Below are 15,981 nucleotides of genomic sequence, written 5' to 3'. Positions count from 1 at the left end.
TTGTATGAGGAATGTGTGATGTTGAATAAATGGTTCCCAACTAAGAAGGAGATTGAGAAGTGGATAGATCTGAAGCTGCACAAATTTGCAACCTAGGAAAATAAGAATTTGTGCCTATCGAAGGAAGAGTGGTTGAATAGATACCTATATACAGACGAACACAAAATTTTCTTCTGCTCTTTTCCATGCAAATTACACCAATGGTTGTCTAAATTAGTGGACAGTCAAGGTACGTGGAAGTTGGATAACCGTATTGTGTGGACTCAAGAGTTGGTAAGGCACCTGGAAGCTTTAGAAAACAATATCGCGAGGGTTTAAAATTATTGGATCGATATCATTTTGGGCTGTTTTATCACTAAGTTGAGATCGACACATTTGTTAGTTATAGTGAAGCTAAACAATGGTTATTCAAAGGACCAAGAGGTAAGTATCTGAAGTCCCTGAAAACTTGGATTAAAATTTTATTGTGCGAGAAAAGGGTTATGCCATTGAATTAATGTTTAGAAGAGATTTGAAAGGAACTACGCAACGTGGAAAGATGTTCAGAAGAGACCCAGATTAAGGTTCCGAGTACAGTCCTCTATTGGGAGCGTTTGATAGTGATGAAGAAAGTATTATTCTAAAAATACCTCTAGGTGCATTGCGGATGGTAAATCAGGGTATCGTGGGAATACTTCCTCTGCCATCACCTCCGCCTCACACACCTACACCTACACCTCCGCCTCCACCTCCATCTCCACTATTCAACATGGCCAACACAATGAAGATGCCCATATTTAGAGGTCTGCGCATAGAAGACCATAAAAAAATTTGGTTTGTAGCAGATGTTGTGTGGGAATCACAGTAGATTGCAAATGATGACCTGAAGAAAGCGCAGCTGGTCACAACCTTGCAAGACAGAGAATTGAGTTGGTACATTAAGTATTGTTCGACTCATCCAAATGCAGCCATGAATGAAACAAATGAAGCGCTAAATAATGAATTCAATAATCTTAGGTCGCCAAGGCTTAAGCCATCTACTTCTACGGCAAGAGATAAGAAGAAAAAGAAGCCTCTGCAAGCACTAGTATGGAAATCGTCGTGCAAAAACCCGACAGAGATCCAAAAAAAGGAAAAAATGGATCGATCCAGGCAGCCGACAGAGCCCTTAGACTTAGATGAGGAAGAAATAGTCAGGGGTGTTGAGGAGATTGATGCAGAGGAGGTTGAGCCAATAACTCAGCTACCACCATATATGCCACCTAGAAAATCCATGACTAAAGTGCCCAAAGACCTAGATTCAACAAAATTCATGGTCTCCACACCTTTGATGTCGGAGAATGTGTCGTTTGAGGGAAATTTTCTAGCATGGGTACCATACTTAAAAATGGAGGATTGGGACCTGGGGGACCATGCGAAGTTCCCACATTTAGAACCAATCAAGTACCTAAAGAAGGTATACTATGAAGATTTAGACGTCATGCGGCTTGAGCCGATGAAATGGGTGGATAGAGTTGGGTGCGTGGGGCTACTGAACATGTTATGGGTGCCGCACTTTAGTCACAACGCTATAAACACAGTCTGTGTGCGTTAACTTTTGATGTTGGTGCATGCTGGGTGCCTTTGGTTGGGAGGGTCCATCTCGATCACTGATATGCTAATCCACTGAATAACTCTATTACAGTGTCAAGGAGTGGACCCTGTGGAGGCTTTTGTGGGAAACTCGCAGGAGAAGAAATTAGTAGATCAAATGAAGAGCGACTTCAAGATGATGAAGAAGTCACATGGCTATGCTATAAGTTCCATATCATATGGTGTAGTGCAGTTTCCTGCACAAATATTGGCTGACAAGATCATGAGAAAGTGTCATGCCGATGAAGTGTCAGTGCTAGTAGTCTCTTTGGTTGCGCAGTGTACCAAAGGAGCCCAATACAATTAGGATTAATACTTGTGTCATGAATTTTTGGAGGACTGCTGTAGCACTCATAATAAATATGCATCTAAATCATTAACCAATTTCAACATATAAAAATTGACAAGTCAATACTGACAAGATCATCATCATATATGTCTTTGAAGACTCTGTCATTACAATTTGAAAATGTATCAAATTGAATCAATGGAAGGACCTAAATACAAGACCAACTCTACAAAGAATCCAATTGATCATGGGTAAATTTGAAATTTTAGATTTCTATCATATCAAGAGAGAGAACAAAGCGAACGATCAAGCCAACAAGGGCATCAATTTGGTTCAAGGAAATTTGATGGAGGAGGGTGGCATAACAAATATATCTCACATACCATGATTTCTCATAACTTGAGGATCTTGAGATGCTTAAGGGTAATTAAGGAGGATAATCTAACTAACAGGTTGCATAAATTTGGTAGTCATTTCACGGTACAAAATCTCATTGGTGATCGCTCTAGCAGAATGATGGGCCATTCATCCAACAAATGGTTAAACACGAGGATTAATGCTAAGCATGTGGCCAGGTGGGATGTCATCAACAAAGGATTTGATATTTCTTTGGCCAAGGAAGAATGTCTCAGTTCAGCCGTGTATGTTTATGGTCTAGACCAAGAAGTAATGAATTCGCAAGTGTTAATGCGAACAACATTAAACTCGAAGGGACTCCCTCGTCGTCATTTTGGAGTTAAGTCTTTCTATAAGAAGATGGTTGTGCAAATTCATGCACAGTGGCTCTCCATATATTCTTTCTAATCCAAAGATATCATAGCCTCCTCATCAGGAAATGGCGTTGGTGTCTCCCTAAATGAGACTGACAGGACATTCAAGAAATAAATCAAGGAGATGATCTCCATGAAAAGTGGGCAAATAATTTATGAGGCTCACTCTCATTTCACCCTGGTAACGGGTTAGTTGGAAGGTCTAAAAAATTTGTTGAAATTGTGCAAGTGATGGTGGAGGTAATCATATCCAAGATAGAAAATATTGATTACAAGGTATAGAACTCTGAGGTCAATATGGAGAATGTAGTTGTTTCAATGTTATAATAAATATTTGACCTCGATGACAACGGTGAACATGATATGGCGATTTGTGAGGGAGAGGATCTCACTTTGGTGTTTCCCAATCAGCAAGAGTTGGAATAGAAATAGGGGCAACAAGGACTAGTCGAACCATTCTAGCAAGAGGAATAAAATAAGGATGCTACTAAGGAACTCGACCAATGATCCAAATGGAAAATGGCATCAAACCATGGTATTCATCCACCCATGGAATTTACCCATGGTATTGTAAGTGGCATCCACCCATGGTATTTTCCCATGGTATTGTGACATCCACCCATGGTATTTGCCCATGGTATTGTGACATCCACCCATGGTATTCATTCACCCATGGAATTTACCCATGGTATTGTAACAAAAAAATACTATAAGTAACAAGATGCATTTTGTAAAAAGACAGTTTGTCCATACCATCCACCCATGGTATTCATTCACCCATGGAATTTACCCATGGTATTGTAACAAAAAAATACTATAAGTAACAAGTTGCATTTTGTAAAAAGACAGTTTGTCCACCACAATGTAGCTACATTGTGGCAGACAAACTGTCATTTTACAAAATGCGACTTGTTACTTATAGTATTTTTCGATTATAATACCACAGGTAAATTCCATGGGTGAATGAATACCATGGGCAAATACCATGGGTGAATAAATACCATGGGTGGATGTTACTTACAATACCATAGGTGGATGCCACTTACAATACCATGGGTAAATTCCATGGGTGGATGAATACCATGGGTTGATGCCATTTTCCATTCGGATCAACCAAAACAATGTGGAAGGAACGGGGTAGTTAATTTCATATTAATAGCTAGGTAGATTATTTTATGTAGGTATGTAAGTATTAATGGGGTATTTTGGAGAAATTACAAGAAGAATGATGTAGTAAATATGGAGAAAAAAATTACTGAATACCCAAAGATACTGGTTAGAGCAATTTTGGAGGCCTCTAGAAATTTTGATGCTTTTGAATGTAATGGCACTGGCCAGATTCTAGTTTGATTAATAGAAATATACATGTTCCTTTTTAAAAAAATAACATGTGAAAATGATGCATGTCCAACAGTCGACATAAGTCAAAATGATACATCATGTACAAATGATATAAATAAAAATGATGAATTATGTAAGACAAAATGATACAAGTTAATATGATATGTCATGTCCAAATGATATAAGTCGAAATGATACATTTCAAAAAGATACAACTTAATAATATGGTACAAGAGGCTATGAAAATGATACATATGATAGTAACCATAAAAATCAACATCATAACAATATATCAAAAATGATCCATGATGCAGTGTATATGATCATGAATGTCACGAGATGCTACCAGCAACTACCTCATGATCATGATCATCATATTTTATATCAAGATCAACCTCATTGTCATTTGTATTTGTGTCATCATGAGCATCATCTGCCATCTTAGCATCAAACCCAACTTGATATGGATCTATGTGATGAGGATCATTCAAATCTTTTGGAATATCCTTATTCTACAAAAGAAACATTTAGAGTGAAAAGTTATTATTTATTTCATTCTATAATTAATTTCTCTATTATATCTCTAATATTACAACATATAAATTGAAACAATAACCAAATTACATCATATCAAAGTGCACATATGATAATAAAATTTCAAATAAGTTACAACTAAGATGTTGTAACAGCAAGTCATTTCATCTTTCTTGTTAGATCTTGAAAGTGGGTAGACAAAGATGTGTTTCTGACACCAAACACTACACCAACACTTGGGGGATCAAGAAAAAAATTGAGAAGCACAAACATATGCAACAACGGATTGAGAAGAAAATGTTGTAACAATGGATGTTGTAACAGTAGATGTTGTAACAATAGATCCAATAACAACATGCCAATGTTAAATATACTGAAAATGTTGAAACTGTTGTAAAAGGTAATGTTATAACAACTGCTACTATTGAAACTACTGAAGCAGTGACCATTACAGTAGATGTTGTAACAACGAATGTTGTAATAGTAGATGTCAAAGCTTGAAAGTGAGCAGCCAAAGAGGTGTTTCTTCCATCCAACACTACATCAAAACTTGAGGGATCAAGAAAACAAATTGAGAAGCACAAACATAGGTAACAATGGATTGAGAAGCCGATGTTGTAACAGGGGATGTTGTAACAACAAATGTGATAATAGATGTTGTAACATCAAGCCATTTCATATTGCTTGTCAAAGCTTGAAAGTGGGCAGCCAAAGAGGTGTTTCTGCCACACAACACTACACCAACACTTGGGGGATCAAGAAAATAAATTTAGGAGCACAAACATAAGTAGCAGTGGATTGAGAAGAAGATTTTATAATAGCAGATGTTCTAACAATAGATGTTGTAAGAATAGATGCCATACTAACATTTCAATGTTAAATATGTTGAAAATGTTGTAGTAGTTGATGTTGTAACACTCATTACTATTGAAAATGTTGAAATTGTTGTAAAAGGTGATGTTATAACAACTTCTACTATTGAAACTATTGAAATAGTGACCACTATAGCGTATGCTATAACAATTGAGGGGGTAGAAATCCATTTCATTTTGCTTGTCAAAGCTTGAAAGTGGGCAACCAAAGAGGTGTTTTTGCCACCCAAGACTACACTAAAATTCGGGGGATCAAGAAAACAAATTGAGAAGCACAAACATAGGTAACATTGGATTGAGAAGCAGATGTTGTAATAGCAGATGTGTAACATCACCCATCCACTGATACTATTAGAGCAATGGGGTAAAACACATTTTATCTATTTTTATCCTCTGAACTCTAGTTGACTTCCCAACTTGTCATAAGGGCCTCACAACTAGATTTGTTACTCTACATGCTTATATATATATATATATCATTGAAAATTTTAGGGGCGAATTTTCGCCCTTTATATTTTTATTAGGCGAATATTTTGTATCATAGTACATTGTTACAAATCGCCTCAAATTTATTTTATAAAAAAATTAGGTATGGAGGTTAGCCCACCTTATTTTAAGGGAGAGAGTAAAAAAAGTAAATTTAGCCCTTGAAATTAGGAGTTACAATCTTTCATTCGCCCTCATTTTCAAGAAAATGTATTTATGATAGTTATAAATAAAAATATAAATACAGTGGAGGTATGGTAAATAAATAAAATCTCTTTTTATACTTACTCCAAAGGTATGATAAATAAATAAAAATACAAATAAACTAGAGGTATGGTAAATAAATAAAACCTCTTTTTATATTTAGTCCATAACGCTCTTTCTATTTAAGAAGGCTAAAAAACGAGGTTTCATTTAAGTGAATCCTATGGACCAAATACCATATTTATAAAAGAGGTAAGGTAAATTAATAAAAATATAAATAAACTAGAGGTATGGTAAATAAATAAAACATTTTTTTATATTTACTCCATATGTCACCTTATATTTATGAACACACAAGTGTGTAAATAAATAAAGTGGAGGTATGGTAAATAAATAAAACCTCTTTTTATACTTCAAAGGTATGGTAAATAAATAAAAATATAAATAAACTATAGGTATGGTAAATAAATAAAACCTCTTTCTATATTTAGTCCATAACCCTCTTTCTATTTAAGAAGGCTCAAAAAAGAGGTTTTATTTAATTGAATCCTATGGGCCAAATACCATATTTATAAAAAAATGTATGGTAAATTAATAAAAATATAAATAAATGAGAGGTATGGTAAATAAATAAAACATTTTTTATATTTACTCCATAAGCCACCTTATATTTACGAACACTCAAAAAATGTGTTATATTTAGGTGAAGCCTATGGGCCAAATTATTATTAATACCATGCAAAAAAACATTATTAACCCTAATATTAGTATTAATAAAAATAAAGATGGCACATGGTATTGACCCATGGTATTCACATGGAATGCAGCCTATTTAAAAGGGGGAATTAAACTAGCATAGATCCATCTTTACTCTGGATCAAATATCGTGATATGCAAACTAACATAGAGTGAAAAAATATTTGATCCCTCTCGGGGCTTGGTAGATCAAAAGTAAAAATGGATCTTGTAATTTAATGTCACTTAAACATTTTAACTTGGTTAAAATAAAAAAATAAAATAAAAGTCAATTATTAATTTTTATAATTTTTGTAAATTACTAATAGTAGTTTTTAAGCTCCAGGTTTATGATAACCAATGGTATTGACCCATGGTAATACGATGGTATTCATGTGAACATAGACTATTTAAAGGGGAAATTCTATAAGCTTACATCCATCTTAATTCTGGGTCTACCAAGAGCTGGGAGTGATAAATAGATTTCATCCTCTAAGAGTGGTAGATGTGGAGTTAATATGGATATAGGTTGGTTTTTATGATAATGAAGATATGAAATAGACTTAGGAAATTATATTGTAAAAAAAATCTTAAGGTGAATGGTTAAAGCTACATTTAGTCACTTCACAAAATTTAGTAAAAAATATCGATATCTCCATTAATATTGGTTTTTCTGATTTAACAAAAAAAAATTCAAAACAATGAAATCTTAACTCTTTCCGCATCACCCTCACAGAAGAGAGATAGTCACTGCCCAGATTTCCCACCATTTTCAAACATTCTCAATATGATATCTTCATGAAAAAGTTAAGGGACTGATCTTGGATTAGTTGTTTGAAAAATACGCTGGTTTGTACAACCTTTCATCTTCTCTGCTATTCTTAGTTTGTCGTAATGATCTGTAGGGGTTGGGTCACTGCACCATATTGTCCTAAAAGGCAGAGATTGTGCACCAAAAAGGAAATTAATACACATGTTACAACGCTATTAAAAATGGTATGAAGGTAGTGAATTATGCTAATACTAAATTTAGATTGGGAGAGACGTAATTAAATTTTATTATTTCCAATTAAAATAATAATAAATCTACATTTATATATTTATATATTGATTGGAAGGCTTTTGACAACAGTCACTTATTTCCATTAGATCCCCTTCATGCCTTTGGGATACCTACTACTTCATTATATTATATAGTTGGGGCTCGCTACTTGTTGGCATGTTGGGGGGTAAACAAACTTGATGTGTGTGTGTGTGTTTTTTTTTTTTTATCTCGCAGTTGGAGTCTATGGAATAAGAAAGAAATTTGATAGCTTGGCAAAAGTGGTAGCTTGACAAAAGTGGTAGAGAAAACATTAACATTAATTTCTCCTACCATGGCAAACATGGCCACTAAAACTTGCAACATTGTTTGTAGGAAGCGAAAATTATGTTTTTTTTCCAAACATGTATGTTAGTATATTACAGTTTAATGAATATGTTTTATTATTATCATATATGGTTTCATAGTTTAACAAAACATTCGCCAAGACTTCACAATGTTTTAATATTCAGTGAAAGATTTTCCAAGATCTTACAACATTTTATAATTTAGTGAAAGATTCGCCATGACTTTACAAGATAATATAATCGAGTGAGAGATTTGCCAACATATATATATATATATATATATATATATATATATATATATATATATATATATATATATATATATATATATATATATATATATATATATATATATATATATATATATTAGTGATAAAATCGCCTCCCATTTTTCCTATGTATCATGGGGATTCGCCCATTTATTATACATATAAATTTGGGGTGGTTCACTTCCTCATCCAATTGTGTTAAAATAAAAATTAGGTCACACCAATGAAGAGTCTCCACGACTATGGTTTGGAGCAGTGTAAGGCTTTGCTGAACTTTTGTGATAATTTTAAGGCTTTCCCTCCTACACTGCATCGAGCTTTCCTTCAATCTCTGCCATGGCTCGACTACTTGTGTTCAATCTCTTCCATGGCTTGAGTAAGGGACCTTGACCCTACCTTAATAAATGCATCAGATAGGGATCTTTACAACCACCATAAGAGCAAGACTTGACCCAACCATAATTTCCCTGAGTTTGTTTTTTCGACCATGGCTTTATCTTAGAGGTCTTGCAAATCTCTGGATCAATGCCAATACTTGGTGTCGATGTCGATGGATTATTAAGGTTCCCTATGATGCTAGCCCTCCTGAGATTGAGACAATCCAACTCCAAGGAGTTCATGGACCTTTTGAATTCCCTGTTCTCGGACAAGGAATCCCACGCATTCTAGAATAAGTGTTCCTACATCCCTTACCTACCACCGATTATGTGTGAACTCCTGAAAGGTCTCCACCTTGCCTGCCACACACCAAAGGTTTTAGGCTTCAAATTAGGCCTGTAAGAAGCTCCATGGAAATATGCAGATATTTTCAAGGCTGAGCTAACTACACCTTGATGGAAGCAGAAGGTATCCAGGATACATACAATGCAAGGCTAGCAAAGCCTTCCTACATGGGTTTTGGTTACACCTACACTTAAAGGGAGGATAACCCTTCCAGTGTTGCCTCAACACCTTTTTCACAGGTTCAAGGGCTTATATCCCGATGAAGGAACATCCATTTATATGTACAGAACCTGTCAAGTGAGTTGTCCCTTATGTACCAATTTAATGTTAATAAAAAGGATCTATGTGCCCAATTTTCCAAGTTTTTATTTTATATCCTTATGGATCATTTCACTTCCTATGGAATTTCCTGACATCTTTTTATTACTTACATATGAATTGTTAATCAATATGAATGAGTATTTACCCTAAGACAGGATTTCAGTTCAGGAACATGACTCAAGTTGGTTTATTTTATACAACATTACACATTCTGTTGCTGAGTATATGTTATGAATTGTGGTAATGAGCATTTAACACATCACTTCATTCCATTGCATATGCGTACATTAATTCAACTTGTTTATCGACATTGTTCATTTCAGAGGTGTGACATATATGTTTATGTATTTATTTATTTATCATAACTATAAAGTTATCTTTGCATAGAGATGCGTCCACATGCTCATCACATTAACAATGTTGTTATAGTCCAAAAATAATCCAAACCATTTCAACCACAAATGCTTCATAAGTTTAATAATATTTAAGCAGCACAAACAAATACTTATCTTTAAAGTTGCATGGAAATTGAGTCTGGGACAAGGACTCTCCACCTAACCATAGAAAACTACATCCACACTTGCAGAGTTCACCCTCTAGATTCTGAGGAGGGTGCTTTCTTAAGGGATTAGAACACCAACTTCCAATGGAAACAGGGAATCCATAGGGCCTCTTCCTCAATCCCACCAGTTGACGTTGTCATCTTCTTACCACAGGGAGTCTAGATGTTTTTTCCTCACCCCAAGTGTATAAACAATGACTCACACCCTTCTAGGGAGTTCAGGATCCATTGTAACAGTAATGTAGTAACCAAGGTCTTTAATCAAGTCTTCTTTTGATGTTTTTGCAGGATTAGCCTCTTCCCAAGTTGTCCAGGGCTCCAGAGCATGTTATCTCAACCCACAATGTCTAGGGGACCCAAGCTGTTATAGGGATCCATTGATTACATCCCAACCCATAGCCTCTAGGGACCCAAGTTGTTACAAGGCTCCAAAGACTGTCTCAACCCACATCCCCCAAGTACCCAAGTTGTTACAGGGCTCCAAGGATCCTATCTCAACCCATAGCCTCCAGGGAACCCCAAACTGTTACATGGCTCCAGAGACTAGCAACTCAACCCTCCAAGGAAACTTAGAGCCAATCCCATTCGCTTCTCTTTTGTTCTATGTTCTATGTTGATTGAACCAAATTTCTCTGTTTTTTTGTTGCTCGATTTGTATCTCCTCTCTCCTTCAACATGATTTTGAATACCATGCCTTCCCTTCCTTTATTGTCTCATATTTATTGCTTCTTCTTTGATTTCATTCATTGTGTAGTTCCCCTCTTAGTTTCTTGTCCCTTTTCCTTATGAAGGTTCCTAAGTACATGGGCCCGTGTACCTTCCTTGTAGTTTATTCAATTTAAGAACCAGTTCATTAATTCATGCACCAACTAGCTTTTAATGGATGTCCCAAACATTTCATATTTTCTCCACATGAAAAACTCAACCTCCCAAGCAAGCAATCCTCCTCCTCATCTTTGGAATCCGTGTCCCTTTGACTCAGATGTTTTTTCTTAATTTCACATATTTGTAAAAATATTTACAATGCATTTAATGATAGAACCATGGGTGGGGCTATCACAGGATGTTGTAACAACACATGCCATAACAAATGTCAATGTTAAATCTTCTAAAAATGTTGTAACAAATGATCTTGTAACACCCATTACTATTGAAAATGTTGAAGCTATTGTAAAATTTGATGTTATAATAACTGCTACTATTGAAACTACTGAAACAATCATTACAACAGATGTTGTAACAACAGATGTTGTAACAACAGATGTTGTAATGATAGATTCCATAGTAGTTGTCAATGTTAAATCTATTGAAAATGTTGTAACAATTGATTTTGTAACACCCATTCAGATCCCTTCAACTTGGTAGTGTCACCACTTTTCAGCAATTTGAAGAATTCTTTCTTAAAAGATGGTGTTGTAGCTATTTTATCATTGTCTTTCATATATATATATATATATATATATATTATATATATATATTATATATATATATATATATATATATATATATATATATATATATATATATATATATATATATATATATATATATATATATAAAGGAAAGAGAAATATAGGGACTCTTTGAGCCAAGATTTTGTAAAATTTTGTGCTATATATACACTACATTTCCACACTCAAGTGAAGGGATGGTCAATGTTTCCTTTCAATGTTGAGTAGCTAGATGTAGTAAAGGTGTTGAAGATGAAATGGTTATGGGGAATGAGACTAGAGTCAACTCTAGGTGGAGTAGAAGGATCAGCAAGAATGGCACAAGTGCAATTGCAATTGGTAGCGTTGACTCTCTAGTTGCAAGAAGTGGTGAAAGGGAGCTTCCCTTTGTCTATGTCACTTCCTAGAGAAATGGTTGTGTTTGAAGCTCACATGTAGAATAGCTAGGAGATAGAGGGATCGTTCCACCCTAGGCTTAGGCTTAGAGGTCAAAACAAGTCAACGACTTGTGGGACGACAAAAGAACTTGACTTTAGTCTAAGAATGAAGGCAAGGAAGGTGACTTAGAGGTGACCTAGGGTTGTCCTAAAGGGTTTCTATAGGTCTACACTAAAACTATAAGTTGATTGTTCATTGTGACTTCTACAGGGTAAACACTTTCCATATAGATGATTGTTGCAAATTATTTGTGCTTGCCTAATAGTTTGAGAACATATTCAAGGTATATTTTTCCAAAGATAGTAATTAGGGGTCAAAGTAAAAATAAATATAATCCATGGAATCTATGAATTAACATTGGTCACTTCACAAATTAGGCATGATGAACCTTTATTCACTGGTGAACGTATGGATTTTAGATGCTGTGGCAATTTTAAACTAAATAAATCGAACTTCCTTATGAAATAGCCTCTTATTGATGAATTCTAATGTTGGAATCCATTTGAAATTAAGCTTGAAACCTAATGCAAACATAGTCGATTATGCCCTTTGTTGATCAAGAGCATTGATCCCAACAAATGTTTCTTTTTTTCAATTATATACAAATTTAAGGTTGAGAATTGGTTACGTGGATTACAACAATGCATCATGGGTAGGATCCTTTAACTCGCTTGGACTAATAAAGGATCCTCGAAACTGACTTGACAAAATTCTAGTTTTGTAAATGAATTGCATTGAAAATTTATTAATGAATTGCATTAGAAATAATCATTAAGTTTTAGAGACATCATTATTTTCTTTTATATTTATTTTCACAATGATCCATGTTGATGAGATAAACAGGCCATAGACCTACTATTTATGGATCATATGTTATCAAAGAAGCTGAATTTGTAACCTTGAAGGAGATGTAACACCTTGAGGAGAAAATTTACGGGGTAAAAATCCATTTCAACTTGCTTCTCAAAGCTTGAAAGTGGGCAGCCAAAGAGGTGTTTTTGCCACCCAACACTACAACAACACTTTGGGGATCAAGAAAACAAATTGAGATTCACAAACATAGGTAACATTGGATTGAGAAGAAGATATTGTAACAACAAGTCATTTCATATTGCTTGTCAGAGCTTGAAAGTGGGCAGCCAAAGAGATGTTTCTGCCATCAAACACTACAACACTTATGGGATCAAGAAAACAAATTGAGAAGCACAAACATAGTTAACAACAAATTGAAAAATAGATGTTGTAACAAAAGATGTTGTAACATTAAATGTTGTAATAATAGATGCCATAAAAACATGTCAATGTTAAATATGTTGAAAATGTTGAAACTGTTGTAAATGTTGATGCTATAACAAATGCTATTGTTGAAACTACTGAAACAATAACCATTACATCAAATATTGTAACAGTAGATGTCTTAACAACTAATGTTATAACAACATATGTTGTAACGATTGAGGGGGTAGAAAGCCATTTCATTTTTCTTATCAAATCTTGAAAGTGGATAGCCAAAGAGGTGTTTTTGCCACCCAACACTACACCAACACTTGGGGTGTTGTAACATTTTCTTGTTACATTGAAAATTTCAAAATTTTGATTAAAATAAAAAAAATGATTTTATTGCACTTTGTAATAGTTTGCGCACAAATAAATAATGTCGCATATATTATTTTGTTTTATTTTAATAAATAAAATGTCAAATCGTCGCACACTAACTATAGTGCATTTTCTATTGCCGGCGATTGACACTTTAGTGATCTATGGCTCTTGTTCTATTACAAAGCCCTCCTACTTGCTTGACATTTAACGAAGGTGGGGGGTACGCAAAATTTGTTTTTCCAAAACAACTTTTGCAAGGTGGTAATGACATATGAATTGGACACCCCCTCCCCCTCACTCATTACCAATAACCGTCTAGCCCCACACGCAAAAAAACCATTCCCTATTTTCGGTAATAAATATCACCTGCCACCACTTTATTGATTGTTTTCCATTTAATTTTAAATATCGTTTTCCATTTAATTCTAAATATTCCCCTTATCAGAACGTTCATTCCACTTTTTTCTCACTCTTGTTCATAATTTTATCGCTCCCACCTTTGTTTGTCCCCTCTCACCTTTCCTTCAGTCGTCAAACATAGAGAATCAACTTAGAAATTTAGTGCGTGGTACATTTTACTAGTATTTATGTTCCTTACTACAAGTTGATGGTTCAAAATGAGTTCGACTAAAGGAAAAGAGTCTCAGATTCAGTATGAAACCCTCCCAAAAATTGATGAATTGCCCTTATTTGATAGGGAAATCATAATATAAGGTACGAACTCAGAGTTTGACCTATATGAATTACAGAATTGGGCTTCCCAAAGGTTTCAAGATAATAGCGATGAGTCCTTTTTACCCTAGTTTATATTTCCTAAAACTCATCCTTTTCTGGAATTTGTAGTATGGTGTGCAGACAAGTACTTACCCATTGAGAAAACCATAATTGCTCAAAACAATGACCCCTATTTTCTGTAACTTCTTAGTCCATTTTAAAATACTTGTACATACCTTTGCCTAACCCTTTGCACCCATTCTCTAGTGAAATTCTCATGGAAATATATCAGAAGTTAAATTTTGAAAAATAACGTTATTTTTGAATTGTTCATGCCTGAAGGGACTGGTATTCCCAATCACAGTATGTCTTCCCCTTCACCAACGTTTCTATAATTTTCAAGACAAATCATATCCATTTTATGTTGTATTTTAGGTTATAAGAGTGATGATAAAGTGGATTAATTAGTTCTAACATTTATGTCAAATTTTTGTCCATATAAGAAACCACAAATCTTATTCAATTTCAGCCAATTTTTATGTAAGGCCATTCATGACCAGTTTCTTAAATTTGGAGTTGAAAAATCTTTTAAATATCATCATTCCTAGTGTATTTGTTTTTGTATTATCAGTCAGACATATTCCTAATACAATTGCAAAAGCAGGATCTTCAAGGGAATCAATGGTCTGTGATTCATTGGACATCCTTGGTCAGAAGGAATTCTAAGGAATTTTCCTTCACTAATTTTGTAATAAATTTCTTCACATATGCTACAATCTATTGATTAGTGATAGTCCTCCCAGAATTTCACCTAAAATCAAAAGGATTATGCAACTTAGTGAACAAACAAGGCTTGGTGATTGGTATTTTTACCAACATTTTACAGAAATTAGATTGTATGGGTGTGAACTTCCACCCTATCAGTTGCCAATTTTTTTGCCTATGCATATTTTTGCGCTTGAATTCATCAAACAAAGCCTCAATGTAGATCAAGTGCATTTTTTACCTAGAAGAAAACATACCTTGTTTAAACTGAAGGCATGAGTAGGGCCATTTATAGTGAATCAGAGGTCAACATACAAAGAGTTGGAATAATTATTGGCACAAAGGAAGTTTAAATTTGGGATTACTTTTCCATATAACCCCATTGGGAGAATTTCAACCATCAAAGTTCAACAGAAATCCCCACCTTATTTTCATGTGTCCAAGCCTGAGATAGAGAAGTTTGCTAATAAGGACATTTGGGAGGAAAACACTTTGCAAGAAGTGATAGAAGAACAAACTGTGGATCAATCAGTAGGAAAGAAAATTTTGGTTATACCTCTAATGAAAGAAAAAGAACTTAAGAGGACAAATCAAAGATTATCAGAGTTATAAATGGAACTGTTCAGAGTATACAAGAGAAAGAAGAAACAATATGGAGGGAGCGATATCAGAAACTATCTCTTTCGACATTTATTCACTGGCTACAATTGTTTCAGGTGAGCTTGTTCTCATAATGAAAGAATTGGATCTAGGGACAGAATAATCTTCTTCTCCTTCTTCTTCTTCTTCTTCTAACCAAAACATATTTTTTTAGTTTTTGGAAATGAAGAAAAAGAATGAGGCTTTGAAGGTAGTAACTTATACTGAGTTTTGGAAGCAAACTTCTTCAAGTAAAAATAGGTTGCTTT

This window comes from Pinus tabuliformis, chromosome 3_1, assembly GCF_031772625.1.
Source record: "Pinus tabuliformis cultivar Carrire ecotype Pingquan chromosome 3_1, CPIR1, whole genome shotgun sequence".
Lineage (NCBI taxonomy): Eukaryota > Viridiplantae > Streptophyta > Pinopsida > Pinales > Pinaceae > Pinus > Pinus tabuliformis.
The sequence above is the reverse complement of the archived record's forward strand: the minus strand, read 5'-3'. Positions refer to the sequence as shown.